Consider the following 16,451-nt stretch of genomic DNA (forward strand, 5'->3'; position numbering starts at 1 on the left):
GAATTTAATATAAAGACAATTAGGAGACAAAAGAAATAAAGCAAAGGGTTAAAACGGCCGGGTGCCCTGGCGCCTTGCCAGGAACACACCTGGTATCCCGGGAACACTCCTTTTATCCCCCCCTGCTATGAAGGTTTAATGCATATTCAAAGCGTCCCCTCCCTGGTTCCGCCTTCTTAGATCACGCTTTTGTACAATTTTTATTTTCTGCTGGTCAGCATTTATTTTGCTGGTCAGCATTATTCTGGAGTTTGGTTTCTTTTCTTCTGCAGATGGTCAGGGCAGATAACCATCCAGCCCCCTCATCCTTTTCCTGAGGGTAGCTGGGCTTCATATGTTCTCCTGATAACAGTTTGGGTTCTATTGTTCTCCTGATAAATTTAACCATCCAGCCCCCTCATCCTTTTCCTGAGGGTAGCTGGGCTTCATATGTTCTCCTGATAACAGTTTGGGTTCTATTGTTCTCCTGATAACAGCCTGGGCCCCACTGTCCTTGCCCTCTGGGGTTTCCTCGCCTTGTACCTAGGAAATTCTTTTAAACTTAAAACTTGTTAGCAAGAAAAAGGTACATACATAGCTAAAAAGTATTTAATATATAATATTCATCTGCGAGAGCCAATATCATAATAAAAATTTATAACAACAGCAAGGATTAGCATCTGGTCCCTCCTGTGGTTCCTATTAGAAAACCCAGGTAAAAAGCAATATTTTGGGGATTTTTTCCCAGGTGTCAATGTGCAGGTGCAGCTTATCCAGGGGTAACAGGGCAGATTGTGAGCCCTTTGTTCAGGCAGGTCCCTGGGAGCAGAGGCAGGAGTGTGGATGCATGACCCCTTCTCCATGATGTGTCACACAGATGGGCTGCTCCCTCCTCCTGCCGTTCCCTGCCCTGCACAAAGCCAGTGTGCTCCTGCTCTGGAAGAAGTAAAACAAAGGAGAGAATGGAGCTCTTCATTCATCTGTGATGGCTGCAGGGGAAACAAAAGCCTTGGCTCAAACTTAGAAAGTCGTCAATGCCAAGAGGAGCTGAGCTCTTGGCACAGCAGAGGCTTTGGACCCAGCCATAGCTGGAGAAAGCAAATCAGAAGAATGCCTCGAATGAAGGGGAGGAAGGCACTACCTGGTAGCACATGGGTCGGGCTGAAGAACTGCCAGCTGCTGTTCCCTGGCCCTGCAGGCACTGTGTGATCGATGGCGTTTGGCGTCTTTCATCTGCAGCCACTCGATGCTGATTCCAGCCAGGCTGAGCAGAGCTCCCCTCTGCTAGTCCAGGAGATATATCTGCTAAGAGATGTGACTCACCAGGGTCTGCTAAAGAAAATCCATTTTGCACTGGAGCCCAGAGAGTCTGCAATGAGCCTGTCTTTGGTGGATGAGCTCAGGGAAGAGTTAAAGCACAGCATCAAGCTTTCAGCACAGACAAAAAGTTGTTCTCCTGCCTTTCTTTTCATTTTTTTCCCCTCGCTCTTAAAAAAAATGCCTCATTTTCACTTCAGTGAAGCTGGAGAGGCAGGAAATAATACAAAGGCTCTTTACAAAGCCTGGCTTCTTTTTTCTGTGGCATCTGTGCTGAAGTATCTCTGATGGTAACAGCCTCTGCTTTCTCTTCACAGGACTCAGCTTCATCAAATATTCCCTCTCTTGAGGCTGTGCAATGGTGGGATTCCCTCCATTGCTTTTCCAGTCACACTCCAAGCTGCTTACAGAGCTCAGGCAGAGAAAAAGGAAAACCTGTTCTGTTTGCTGCTCCCAGTGAGAAGGGCCCTCACCCTCCTCAGCCCCAGGGAAGCTCCCCCATGGGTGAGCCAGACGCAGGGGGCTTGGCAACAGCTCGGCAACTGCCACCCCCCAGATACACTTGTCAGATCACCATTTTCCAGGCATATTTTAATCTCCTTTGGATTGCTCTAATCTAAATAATTAATCAGTGCTGAGTCCTTCTCTCTTGACTTGACAGGAGTGGTGGAAGCTGCTTGTGGTCCCTGTGCAGCACCTGTCCCTGCCAGCCCTGACACAGGCACAGCATCGCTGCCACAGCCCCTGTTCCCTGTCTTTCCTCTGTCCCCTCAGGGCCCCCGAGGCCCAGCTGCTCCCAAGACCACGGCAGATCACTGTGCCTCATTTAATGGTTCATCCTAGGGAGCATGAGCTGGCAGAGGTGAGGGCTCCACACCTTTCCTCACCATCCCCAGGACCCCCCAACTCTACACCTGGTCAGCAGCTCTGCTCCAGCACAGTGAGATCTGCTTGTAAGGCAGGTGACAATGACCTGCTAGGGAGCTCAGAGAGGAGCCATCCACTGTCCCACAGTCTCTGCAGGCAGCTATGGACCCTGAGGGCATTGCAATTCCTTGGCACAGCTCATGCCACTGTCTCTATTGCCATCCATCCCCCAAGGAGAGCCTGAGGACACACCCGGCACACGGCCATTGTGCTCCTGTCTTGCAGCCCCTTCCCCTCTGTAAGGCCAGCAGTGCATCCCCCCAGCCAGTGTGCCTTGGGCACCTGAGGAGGGCCTGGGGACGAGAGGGGATGGTGTCTGTCCCAAAGTGACCGCGTCTCTAACAGAGGGGATGCAGCACAAGAGTGGGGAGGTGTCACACCATGGACACAGGGAGGTGCCAGGGGACTAGGGAACATCCCAGCACCCTTGTTCTGAGTGGGGAAGCAGCCCCAGGGTACCTCCAGGTCCTTCAGGCAGCAGAGGCCACAGCAGCAAGGGTGTGAGGTGACCTCAACAGCATCTGCTGGACCTACAGCAGTGCTGCAATGTCCTCCAGCTGCCTGGGACATGTATGCATACACAGGTACACCCTGTGAGCCACTGCCTCTGCTCAGGAGTGCAGGAACTCCATGACCACTGATCTGGGAGATGCCAAGTCCCGGTGTGGGCTCTGGGTGCACCCTGTGCAGCTCCTGCCCCAGGGAGATGCTCTCACCCAGGCATGGCAGAGCAGGCACCAGGCCGGGCTCAGCCCTGGAGGCTGGGCAGTGCTCACAGCAGGGATCTCTTAATCCCTCCTTTCCCCCTCTAGCCCCCTCTAGTCCATCACTTCTCTGGGAAGTCTTCTCTCAGCACTCTCATGCTGACCCCAAACACTCCAGGAGATTGCACTCCCGCTGTTTTTCTTCCAGAGATACCATTTTTGTAATGCAAGTGATACTGTTTTCACCTCTCTCTGGTGCAGACACACTTTGTTCTCTTTCATATTTTAATTCTCAAGTTCCTCTCCAGTATTTCCACTGTAAAAATAGACTCAGATCAGCACATTTCACCTCCTCCCACAGGTCCATACATGGACAGTTTCCCTGTCCAGGTGGTGAAGGATATCCCATGAACCACTGGCCAGGCTTTCCATTCTCCAGCAGACCTGGAGCATTGCTCCTGTTCCCAGGACAGGAGAAGACAAGACCAGGGCACCTTGCATGTGTTTCCAGAGACCACCTGCTCCAAGCAGGGAGAACCAGGCATGGGACACAGAAATGATGGATGGCTCAGGAGCCATGTAAAGAGAAGAGGATCCTCACTCGGGTAATGGCAGAAGGGATCCATTGGAGGCATTCCCAATCCTGTGTCTGTAGCTCCGCCCTGCACCTCAGCACCTCCAGGTGCTGCATTATCCCCATGGCCAGCTGGAGCCTCAGAAAGCATGGATGATGTCTGGGCTCACTGGCCCAGCACCTGCATTCCTGCCTGCGACCACTTGGGCTTGGAGGGCCAAAGTGGCTCTGGCCCAGCATGGCCAGGGAGGCTTTCAGGGTCAAACCCAGATGGGAGAAAAATGGCAGAAATAGAATCTGCACACCTGCTTCCTCATTGTCTTGGGTTGCAATGCAAGATGTAACCAAAAGTATGTATTCTATCACCATCTGTTGAAACCTGGTAGAGCAGTGTTCTTTATCTCTTTCATCACCCATCCCTCATAACTGGGAGATATCTTCTGTTAATGGGCCAATTGTTAAAACCAGGTGGGGCAGTGTTCTTTATCTCTTCCATGACCCATCCTCCCTCCCTCCAGGGGGATATCATCTGTTAATGGGCCATTGAGTCTCACTGCAGGACTGATAAAATGACATCATCCCATTGTGAGATGCTCCACCCAGGGGGAGGAGCCAAGCATCTAAACCTGTATATCTTTAGAGACTGGGAACACCACAGCAGCTTTTCTCCACTGAATTCCCAGAGGAGAGAAACTGGACCCATCTACACCACTACACCTTCAGAGGAAAACTATGCCCTTCTACAGGATCATTAACAGACCACATCTGTCACTCCAGGAGGAATGCAGCCACCATTAAATTGGACTGCTACCAACACCCTGACTAACAGGGTGTCAGGGTGTATTCTGACTCTGTCAGTGAGTTGTTTTGTATTAGTTTTTTTCTTGTACTTCTGCATTTTTATTTTAACTTTCCTACTGAAGAACTGTTATTCCTATTCCCATATCTTTGCCCGAGAGCCCCTTGATTTCAAGATTATAATAATTTAGGAGGGAGTTACATTTTTTCCATTTCAGGGGAAGTTTCTGCCTTCCTTAGCAGACACCTGTCTTTTCAAAGCAAGACACTCATCTACCCATTCTGCCTTATTTTATCCATAAAGATTAGAAAGCAATTTAGGAAAACAAATAAATTATAAGCTAAACAAAATTAATCTCTATTTTTTTATCTGAGGAAAAATATCTTGATTTTTAGCTGATGTGAAAACATATTTGGATTTGTGCTCACAGCTTTCATTTGGGCTCAGCAGGCCTCCTCCAGGTGAGGGAAATCAGCCCCAAGGCCAGGCTGACTGGGGAAGGAGCAAGAGGAGTTTCTTCAGAAGATTTCATCTCAAAAACAGCAGGGATGGACCCAGTGACCTCCAGTCCATGATGAATCCCCATGAAGATCCCCACACCAGGCAGCACAACTCTGCCATCCAGCTGGCACAGAGAGAACCCCAGCTGGGTGGAAAAAGTGGCTGCAAAGGGTGCAGCACCTGAGAAAGAGTTTCAGGTGTCCTCCAAAGATGGGAGTCCACACCCTGGGGAACAAATGCAAGGATCAGGTAGCCCCAGCCATGTGCCCAAAAGAAACAGAATCGTAGTGCTCAATCTTGGTACCACAAGCCATGTCCTCCTGCAATTACCTAACGCAGCAACATCACAAGTTATTTACATATTTATGGAGTATTTACCCCAAACCTCATAATACTACAAAAAACTTCATCATACAGCTGGTAATTTAAATGAAAAATTGTTATTCATACATTTTCATTGTAATGTCACATGTCACAAAATATTACGGGTTCATGAGGCAGCCAGGGCTCTGCTAATAATTAGAATACATTACCACTTTGATGAGGCATTTACACAAAACCACAAAACCATCCTAGAGCTGCTGAGATGTTCCCAGCACCCCAATTAAAAAAATGTCAGAGGCTTTTATCTACTCTACTGATTGTGCAGCACAAATGCCACTTTTTGCCTAATTTCAGACACTTGGCACACAGCAGGACATAGGTGTTGTCATCTCTTGGTCCCCCTCAAGAGCCTTGGGGTGCAGGTGCTTTGGGCTCAGCACAGCCAGTGCCTCTGTGGCACCAGGTGTGAACAATTCTCAGTGCTTAGAGGGGCTGTGGGGACAAGAGCCATGGCAGAACCTGAGGGACCTTCCTTTGGGAGGTGCTGAGGGTCTGGGTGTGCCTGCAGACCCAGGATGGGAGCTCTACAGAGCAGAGGTGGCCCAGGGGATGGATGGGCAGAGGGCACAGGGTCTGTGAAGAGCAGTGCCCTCAGGGTTAGTTGCCTGCCCTCTCACCTCAGGTCCCTGCTGCACAGCCCTACTAGTGGCTGCATCCCATTTCCCAGCCCCCCCAGGCTCTGCTTCAAGTACTCAACTCCCTCCTACCTCACCCTCTACAGCCCAACCCGTCCTGCTGGTCCCTTCATATAAACCTTTCACTGGCCACTCCACCCTCTGATCCACAATCAGTCCCCTCACACCCTTCCAGGTGCAGGTCCCCCAGCCCTCGGTCACTGCAGCTCATCGGGCCCCACAGTCCCAGCAGCAGAGAGCCACGGCTGCTCTGCTCCCCAGGTGCACATCACCTCAGGTACCAGCAAGGGCAGCAGGACAGCCCTCACCCTGCTCCCAGCTGCTGCAGTGCCCTCTGGGCCTCGTCTGAGTGCCTGTGTGCAAAGTGGAGATGCAGTCCTGCTTGAGCCCCTCAGTGCTGGCAGAGAATACAGTCGGGCTTTCCCTGGGGAGCTGAGGGGTGTAGGACACCCCATGACACTTCAGCTCTCTGCTGACCAAGCACAACTACCCCACCACAGCAAAGGTCTATGGCCCTCACTGCCAGGCACATCTGTTACATTTAGGGGTTTTGTAGAAGGGGAAATACACCTTCCATTCACCTGCTCACTTACCCCAAGGGCTGAGGGAAGCTCTGTCTCTGCACAGGCTGCTCACTGAACCCAGCTGAACTGGGTCAGCCCAGTCACCCATCTTCTGCACCCCAGCCCCCAGGCAGCCATCCCAGATTGTCCCAGAAAGCCAGGTGGCCAGCCAGCAGTGACACCACACGGCAACTGAGACCTTCAGGGAGAAATAGATGGAAGTGCTGTCACAGCTTGGCAGGCACGGCAGCAATGAGCTGTGAAGTTATGACAAATGCCCCACAGCACCCTCCAACAAGTAACCAGAAGTTGAGAACACAGCAGGGAAGTCCTAGATAAACAGGGAAAACCCACCCTCATCTCTGGAATCTTTCATACCACTGGGTTCTTTAGGGTGTTGAGTTTCCCTGATCCCATGGGAAACCAAGGCAGGGCCCTCAGGAGCAGCACATCTCTGCTGGCACACACCTCGTGCCAGGCTCATACTCACAAACACCTGGAGGCCTGGGCAGAACAGCTGGGGTGCACAGAGAAAGGGATGAACTTCAGGTAATTAAACTAGGGAGGAAATAACCAACCAGGGCAGGACAGAGTTCAGGGACCACAGAATTGTGGAATCCCAGAATGGTTTTGGTGGGAAGGGATCTCAAAGCCCATCCATTCCCACCCCAGCCATGGCAGGGACACCTCCCACTGTCCCAGGCTGCTCCAAGCCCCAATGTCCAGCCTGGCCTTGGGCACTGCCAGGGATCCAGGGGCAGCCCCAGCTGCTCTGGGCACCCTGTGCCAGGGCCTGCCCACCCTGCCAGGGAACAATTCCTGCCCAATATCCCATCCATCCCTGTCCTCTGACAGTGGGAAGCCATTTTCCCTTGCCCTGTCAAGGATGTCCAAGGCTACAAAGCCAAGAGGTCCCACAGCTGGTGGCTTCACAGTGCTGTAATGACATCTGCAGCTGCTTGCAGCAGGAACAGCCTGTGAGGAGTGGTGGGAAGGAGAAGGGAGTTCCTCAAGCTGTGCAAAAATGGGCTGAGAGCCTAAAACCCACCTGTGGCTGCTGGGACAGTCAGTGGTGAGCAGCAGACCCTGTGCAGCTGCACACAAAGGGAAGGAGTGGTGCTGGAGGGGACTGGGATGACAGTCAATGACATAGGAAAGTTTTGGGGGACCCTGGCAGCAGTTGTAGGGCTGCCCCCATCCACCAGTGCCAGTGTATGGAATGGTCCTTGTGCCCCTGGCCCTGCACGGCCATCCTTGGCCCAGACCTCAAGGATGGCAGGGTTTGGGGACAGTGCTAAAAATCCAGCACTTCCTCATTCCTCCCATGTGAGGAGGGGGTGATGCAGCAGTTCCTGGAGGGCTGAATGACCCTTCAGCCCCAGGAGGGCACTGGGAGCCAGAGCCACAGTCAGAGAAGGTGACAGGCACTGGCTGTGACCCCATGGGCTGTCAGTGACTGGGCAGGACAGACTGACAAGGTCTCAGACGGGCTGGACCTGAATCATGGCAGGGTTGGGTTAAAAATAAACCTTACAGGAAACACCTGAAGGGCAATGTGGGCTCGGCACTGTCACACAGGGAGACTCTACCGCAGCCAGGGCAGGGACAAGGCTCTTCAAGGGGTGAAACTGCAGATCTGCCCCAGCACACCCAGCTCACCTTCGGGCTTTACAGCTCTCTGTGCTCCCCCTGCACCCAGCAAGGGCTCAGCTCTGCTCCTGACCCTCCTCCTGCCTAAAGCTCTTCATCCTGCTGCCTGTGTGCTGTAGTCCCAAAGCAGAGCATGGAACATCGTCACTTGGAGTTGTGCCTTCTGCAGAATTTGTAACTCTTTAATTGCACATTGTGAAAGTACACACAGGACTAACCATATCACAAGGAATTTTGGGTCAGAAAGAAACAATTACACGATTGGCCTCTTAAAAGCAAGATGACTCTCAAACACCTGAGTAGCAAGCACTATAGCAAGAGAAAAATCTTTCCCAGTGATTCAGGTGTAGAAGAGCCCATCTTTAGGAAGAGAGAAGCACTTTATTTCGGATCAAAAAGGATGACCCCAGGGATCCTTTCCAGAAGCTGTAAACTACATCATAAAAGTAAAATAACTTTTACCCAGGCTCACAAAAAAAAAGAAAAAAAAAGACAAAGCCTTCCTTTCAAGAATATTCTGTGCAGCTTAAAAATGACTCTTATTAAAATAAATCAATTTCATAAGCATGCTAACATCTTTATTCCTCAAATGTTAAGTAGAACATTTAGAACTGGAGAATGTATCTCTGAACACCATCCTTACATCTAAATTCATGTTTCTGCATAAAGGTCAAAGCTTTTCTGGGTATTTTTTCCTTGATAAACTCCTTCAGAGATGTTTATTTACAAATTATCTGCTTCCACACGTATGCCTCATATAATAACTCCAGTTGCTTTTGTTCTGAGTGTGGGAGATGGAGGTGTACAAGTGTAGCAAGGCCATTTGATGTCATAATTGGATCTCAAAGCAGGCACTGTCTGAGTACAGAATGGAGCAGAAGTGGGTCCAGCCCTGATGTAAGCAGAGCTATGGATGCCTCACCTGGCACACAGACCTGTGGTGCCTGAGCTGCCTCCTTGGGGTGGCAAAAGCCCCTCAGCCACCTGTGACCTTCCCCTGATGGTCACAGGTTCTCTCAAGATGGACAGTGATGCTGCCCAGTACAAACACAGGAGGATGGGACTCTCTCCCAAGGAGTTGCATTAAAAAGACAATCAAAGAATAAATTGGGCTGGAAAAGACCTTTGAGATTGAGTCCAATGTGTGACCAACACCACCATGTCAACAGACCATGGCACTGAGTGCCACCTCCAGTCCTTCCTTACACACCTCCAGGAACGGTGACTCCACCACCTCCCTGAGCAGCCCCTTCCAGTCCCTGCCCAGCCTCTCTGTGAAGAACTTCTTCCTAATGTCCAAAGGATGCATGGAATGAATGATGAGCATTCTGTTTCAAAACCCTCTCTAAAATTTCAGTTTCCCAAAAACAGTAGTCATGCTGAAGAGTCATACAACAAAGATTTCTCCATGGGTAAAGCAAAGTGTCAACAGCTTTAAATTCCTGATGATCTCAAGGGACATTTGAGAGAGTGGACCCAAGCAGAGAGGTGAACACTGAAAATGCTCTGGGACTCTGGGGCTCTCCTAGCACAGCAGCAGAAACCATCAGGGTGATGTTGCACATGCACAAAGGTGCTCTGTAACCATGAGCAGGTCAAAGCACCCAGCCAGGGAAAGGATGACAGAAATCAGTTTCCTTTGAGCTCACAAAGTTAATTTTTTTGGGGGGGTAAGCAGTGGCTAGACAGCTAAAGCAGGGAGTGCTGGACTTGTAAAGGAGTCATGACACCCCTGGGTTTTAATGGCGCACACCACATTATTTCCTCAGCACTGAGAGCAATAGGAGGCTGTCAGCGTTCTGGCAAGGAATCAGAGTTAATGTATTCTCATAATGAATTTAATGGGATAATGAAATGCTGTTGTAATTGAAGGTATTAACATCTTCTCCTGTTAAATACCAACTTGCTTAGACCATGTGTTCCTTGAGGAAAGACATGTGCTAATCTTGGTAAACACAGAGAAATAGTGGGATTTAATTCAGGTTTAGGACTCTCTGTATCCAGACATTTGGTGGGTTTCAATACTACTCCTTTGAGTGACTTCTTTTAAATAACTTATTTAAATGCTTTCTTTGGTTGCATTGGATTTAACTGAGATTAATCAGCTTTACATATGCAGATACTATTCAGATTATATGAGATATGTAAAGAGGATTCTCCAGTCTTTGAATTTGGTTATTATGCCTATCTCTAAGCTCCTTTAATTGTCTAAAGTGGGTAAGTGGGAGCTCACCAGCAACTCAGGAATGGATGTGCTTTGTCCCTGGCTGGCAGAGGACAGAGACCCTCCAGGCACACATGCTCTTTTCCCACACATCTCAATTATCAGCTCCCAGCAGAGTGAATGGCTGCAGCCACTATTTACCATTCCTGTTCTGTTTCCTTTGCTCAATAATTCAAAAGTCATATTCATTAACTGTGATTGTTGTAACTTCCTCAGCTGTGGTGGATAACAGACCAACCCAAAGTCTTGGGATCAGCAAACACCGAGGAACACTCAGCCTCTGGGCACTCAGGTGCCCCTTGGCTAAATTTTGGCCTTTTTTCTAAAGAGAATTATTGCCAGTCAGTCAGGAGATCCCCATGAGAGCTGGGCTAAGGGCAATGGCCCCAGGAGCATCAACCCATGGAATGGAGGGGAAACCTTTGGAGTCTGACTTCACTCATCACATCTGTAGCCACACAGAGCTTTGGAGTGTGGGAGTGATGCTGTGTGAGGATTTCCACCTGCTCTGGGTAGGGCCTTTCTGTGTGATTCACCAGCATCTCCCAGGGCCATGGAGGGGGTCCATGACCTTCAGGTACAGCCCAGACCTCAGCAGCAGCATGAGGAGAGCAGGAGATACAGGAGTGCTTCCAGCAGCAGATTCAGTTTGAATATTGCCTTTGATGCCTGAGTCAGAAGGGACAGTTATGATGTGCCTGGAAAATGAAAATAAAAATTAATTTCTATAAAATAATATAAAAATCCAAACCTGTATTTGTCCAGGTCTCACGGGGACATGATGGCTCCTCATGGGGACTTTCCAGCAGTGATCACAGCAGAATCCCATGGCAGCATCTCCTCCATCCCCCCAGCTGGAGCCAAGGAGGAGAGAGGAGAGTTCCTCATGCCAGCATTGTTCTTTTTGTGTCCCTTAGCCCCTTCCTGCTCAACCAGTCCCCTGGCAGCCAGGAGCTGCTGAAGGAGCCCAGGGATAAAGGAGCTGCCAGGTTCATTTACAGCTCTGTAATTATTTGTTTGGGTGGCAGGCATGCAGGCCATTCTCTAGAGCCGGGGACTGGTCCGTTCCCCACTCTTCAGTTCAACACCATGTTCTGCCAAATTGCAGTATTTCTGTAGATCTCTGCTTAAATAAATTCTAAAAAATAGTTGGAGGAATAAAGAGGTGCAGAAAAAACCTACAAAGTTGATTTAAAGGCCAGAAAGAGCACCTTCCATACAGAGATTTAAAGGCTCCAAGCTGGTTAGCTTTTAAAGAAGAAGACTAAGAGGTGATTTCATCATCACATCTAAACTCCTTTAGGGGGAGAAAATATCTTGCAATAAAGACTCTGTGACTTCAATGCAAAAGGCAAAACAAGAGCTGGGAGGTGAAGCCAGTAACATTTGAATTATAAATTAAATGGTTATTTTGCAGGAAAACACTTATCTACCACTGAAAGCAGCCTGAAGACATCTTCTTGAAAGGTGTATTTCAGTCAAACCCAAGCCACTGGGTGCACTGCATGATGAGCCCGGTGAAATGTAATGGCCTGTGATTTACAGGAAATCAAGTGTGATGATCTAACTCATCTCTCTGGCTTTAGTCTCTGTGAATCTATTAAATAAAGCCATTACACAAGTTGCAAGCCAGCAACAAATTCTTTCTCCTTGCTGCACACCTGAGGATGAGGAGATGGCTGAAGCTCTCCTGGAGGCACATCCCACTCTGGAGAGAGACAGACAGATCCCTGCAATGTCCAGAGGGAATGCTGGGGGAAAAAACTCTTTTCTACCTTATGTCCATGTAGTGCAGTTGGAGATGGATGAATAAATGGCTGAGATAAAAGACCCAGAGCAGCTGGGGCTGCCCCTGGATCCCTGGCAGTGCCCAAGGCCAGGCTGGACACTGGGGCTTGGAGCAGCCTGGGACAGTGGGAGGTGTCCCTGCCATGGCAGGGGTGGGAATGGGTGAGTTTTAAGGCCCATTCCAGCCCACCCAGTGTGGGAATCTGTGATCCTCAGGCTTTGGAGGTTTCATACTCCTGGTGCAGGGTCAAGCACCGATGAGCTGGAGATGGGCAGCTGCTCAGCAGTGCCACAGCCCCACTCTGGAGCCTTCCTGTGGGCAGAGACAGCACAGGGACTCTAATAAGGCACTCAGTGATGCTCTCAGCTCAGGGATGAGCCCTTGCAGGGGTGGGGACCCTGGGGACAGCTGAGCAGAAATGGGGATGCACAGCCCCAGCTCCCAGCTGGAGCAAACACCAGGATCACTGCATTTTGACAAACATGACCCACAGCAGTGACACAGTGAAGTTAGTGACCCTAACTCCAGGGCAGGTCTAGAGCCTGGCATTCCTGAATTCCACCTCCCCTCTCCTCCCTGCACCCTACAAGGATCACTGCAGTAGACAAGCTAAGCCAGCAAGCCTTTCCCTGGGTGGGTGGCAGGGGATGTCCCTGCTATCCCATCCTCTGGGAGCCACAGTTGTGCTCAGTATTCACAGCACAGCCCAATTATTTATAACAGTTATTTTTCATTTTGAGTTTCAAGGTATAATAAGATGGTTATAAAACTGATTTAGGGATAGAAAAGTTTGATTATAAAGGGAAATTATTCGAAGGTTTCAATGGAAGGAATAAGTTGTATGAAATAGTGGTGTTGTTGGAGAGAAGAGATGCACAGAATCAAAATCCTTTTAACTGTTCCCTTGCCCCAAGCACGGCCATCCCACCAGCCCTCATGTTCCAAGACGAGGGCTTAGGTTTCCCAGGGAAGAAAATCACATTCCTACCACTTCTGAGCCTATCACAGAGCAGGGAGGACAGGAAGAAATACTCCCAGCAAAGGGAAACCTGCACAGTGGGATCAGGAGTGCAGGTTGTGGGGAGGGGGGGGAGGAAGGGCAGCTGTAGCAGCAACCTTAGGATACCACACTTCACCTCAGAAACTGATATAAAAGTGATGGAGGAGCAGACAAAGGGCTCAGCCTCCCTACACACAGGATGGGAAGGAACAGACTCAGTTGAAAGACAGATTTTTCTGTCCCTGATTTGTCACTCTGGTGGGACCTGGCTTTTTCACACCTCAGTAGCATCATGTCCTGAAGAGCAGAAGAGGCTAAAAAGCCATTCCCACCCCTCCTCACACTGAGGGCCCCCTGCTCATACACAGCTTGGGGACTGGGATGAGTGGTATGGACTGTCCTAGCCCACAAGGAGATCCCTGCTCCTCCCTGCCCACCTCCCAGCCTGCAGTCCCCCAGACCTCATTCCAGCTGCACCAGTGCTGCTGCAAGGTACTTGGAACAGGACAGACCAGGTTTGGTTCACTCTGTAAATCAAACTTGAAATATTTGTCATTAAATAAACTTTCATGTTAACAAAAAAAATTGTTATCTGCTGGCACTGTGGGAGGAATTAACATTGTTTTGCAATGGCTTCATCTTTCCTGACATGGACAAAGTCCTGCAGAGAGCCTCTGCCCTGCTGCTGGGAGAAGCTCTGCAGTACCCAAAGCCTTCATCTGTAGCACATTCATAGAAACATGAAATCATGGAATGGTTTGGGTTGGAAAGCACCTTAAAGCTCATCTCATTCCACCCCAGGCACAGGCAGGGACACGTTCCACCAGAGCAGGTTGTCTGTGTCCATCAGACATCCGTCCTGCAAGGAATGTGCAGTTGTATCCCTGCCAGGGACAAACATGGGGATGCACCACTGCTCAGGATCCCCAGAGCCAAGCTCTCCTTAGCCAGAGCATTTGCCAGGGACAAAAGCAGCTCTGCTCCTGAGAAGTGCAGTTCATCCTGCTCCTCTACCCCCTGCTCTGTGCAGGCCACCCAGGGTCAGATCTGCTCCCCAGGCAGGAGATTGTCTCAGCAGTCTGGGCTCTGGCACAACAACCTTCCCAAGTGCCAGGGTGACACCGAGCAGCAAGAGCCAACGGGATGGGAGGCCACAGCAGTACAGGAGGAGATGGGGAGCATGAAGCTGTGCCAGGGCAGGCTCAGGCTGCAGAGCAAGGAAAGGTTCTTCCCCCAGAGGTGCTGGCACTGCCCAGGCTCCCCAGGGAATGGGCACGGCCCCGAGGCTGCCAGAGCTCCAGGGGTGCCCAGGGTGGGATGTTGGGGGGTCTGGGCAGGGCAGGATGATCCCTGTGGGTCCCTTCCAACCCAGGATATTCCATGATTCCACAAGCAAGACAACGAGCAGGACTGAGAGGTTCCAGCCCATCTACAGCCACCTGCTCCATCAAAACACTCTGGGAGCAAGCTCCAGAGAGTGGGGCAGGAGCAGGCACAGGGCTTGAATACAGACTGGGAAACACCACTGCCAGCAGTGCTCCAGCTCTTTGGGATGCAGATAACCACAGCCAGCAACTTCCCACTAGGAAAGGAGATACAGGATTCATCAAAGAACACAAGTCAGTAGGACAGTTATTAGACAGAGATGATTAAATTTCTAATAATGGAGTAGAGAAGACAGGAGCAGAAATATTAATGTGCTATGTGGAGGGGAGACTGAGGATGGGCTGGCTCTCCAAGAGACTCAGGGAGAGTTTTCCTTGCTGTTGTGGAGGGTTAAACACAGCCTCTCACTGGGATGCACTTCCAAACTAATCACAACAGACAAGGTACCTCAGCACCCTGTGAGCTAACAAGGAGATATCTGGCCTTTATTAATTTTGACTCCATCAGAGACAACAGGGACCTGAAGGAGATGTGGGGAGAACACTGATGTTTTACTTTGCTGTGCACCATCAAGAAAGTAGGTCTCTCATCTGAAATCAGTCACAGAAGATAACAGGAAAACCAACTAACTGATAAAGAATTAAATTATACAATTAACATCAACCAAAGTGGAATTGCAGGCAGGCAACTTGTTCCTGGTGAGCTGCATGGGAAAGGACCCGAGCTGTGCCATTGCTTTCAGATAAAATTGAGGAACAGCACCAGGAAACAGCACAAGGACTCTTTGCTTTTAGGAAAACAGTGGGATGAGCCTTGTCTCAGTGAGATCTGACGTGCCCTGCACTGGCAGCTCTGGGGGTGCTTCACACAAACCCTGGAGCAGCTCCTCACCCTGCCCATGCCAGAGCTGTCCAAGGGAGAGCACTGGCTAGGACTGGACAAACAAACACTAAAGATGGCTCTTCATAGTCGAGAGAAATTAAGGATATGAAAAATTCACTTTTTAAAACAATCAGATCTCCAATTTCCACTATTAGACTGGATGGGGTAAACAAGGACACAGGATAATGTGACAGATTGGCCATTTTGGGGAAATGAACACATTTATTTCAACTGTGCTGACAGGCAAAATTCACTTTAAATTACATAACATGGCAATATGTCTTCATCATCCATTACCTGGGAGTGTGTAAGTGAAAAACTGTCACCAGAGAGACAGCCTACACTTGTCTAAAGGTTCAGGGAACCAGGCTGGTTGGTGCTGCACACAGGAAGGTGCTTGGGGAGCCTGCCCAGTGTTGCTCCAGACAAAGCCCCTGCATATTGTGGGCAACCCCCTGCTCTCCTCCTGCCCCAGCATCTCTGCTGCACCATCTCCCACACACACTGGACCCAGAGCATCCTTATCTGAGCATTGCAGGAGCTGCAGCCCTGGTGGAGCCAGCCAGCCACTGTCCCTGTGCTGACAAGCTCAGGTGACAGTCATGACCAGGAGCTGATGACATCAGGCACTTCTCCAAATAATTACTGTATTCAGAAATTCAGGAAGGTTTTTGTCTGTGGTGTGAATCCCATCTGACAGCATCTGGACTCTCCTTTTTGCCTCCAGTGACCAAATCTTCCCATCATGGAGATCTTTTAACTTGGAAATTGTGATTGTTCTGTTGAGAGTTACAGCTGGGTCTTCCCCTATATAATTTCTTACTCCCTGTCTCCGTTTCCTCCTTCTCAGATCTCAGTCACATCCCTGTCTTTTATCAGAGACTCAGCAAGCACCCAAAATTACGAGACTGACTCTTCTCTCTAGATCAATCACCAGTAATCCTATGATTTTGCCTTCTTTGTGTGCCCTCTGCTCAAAAGTCTCTCACTCATGGGGCTTATTTTGTACCTGGGTGTCGTGGTTTTAAACCAGTAACTAAAGAAATTACTTATTTCTTGTTGTGAGATATGGATTAAAACAAGAGCAAAACAGGCTTAAAACTTAAAAGGAATAAAGACAGTTTATTAACAAACTAC

Source organism: Parus major, chromosome 15 (genome assembly GCF_001522545.3).
Source record: "Parus major isolate Abel chromosome 15, Parus_major1.1, whole genome shotgun sequence".
NCBI classification, from domain to species: Eukaryota; Metazoa; Chordata; class Aves; order Passeriformes; family Paridae; genus Parus; species Parus major.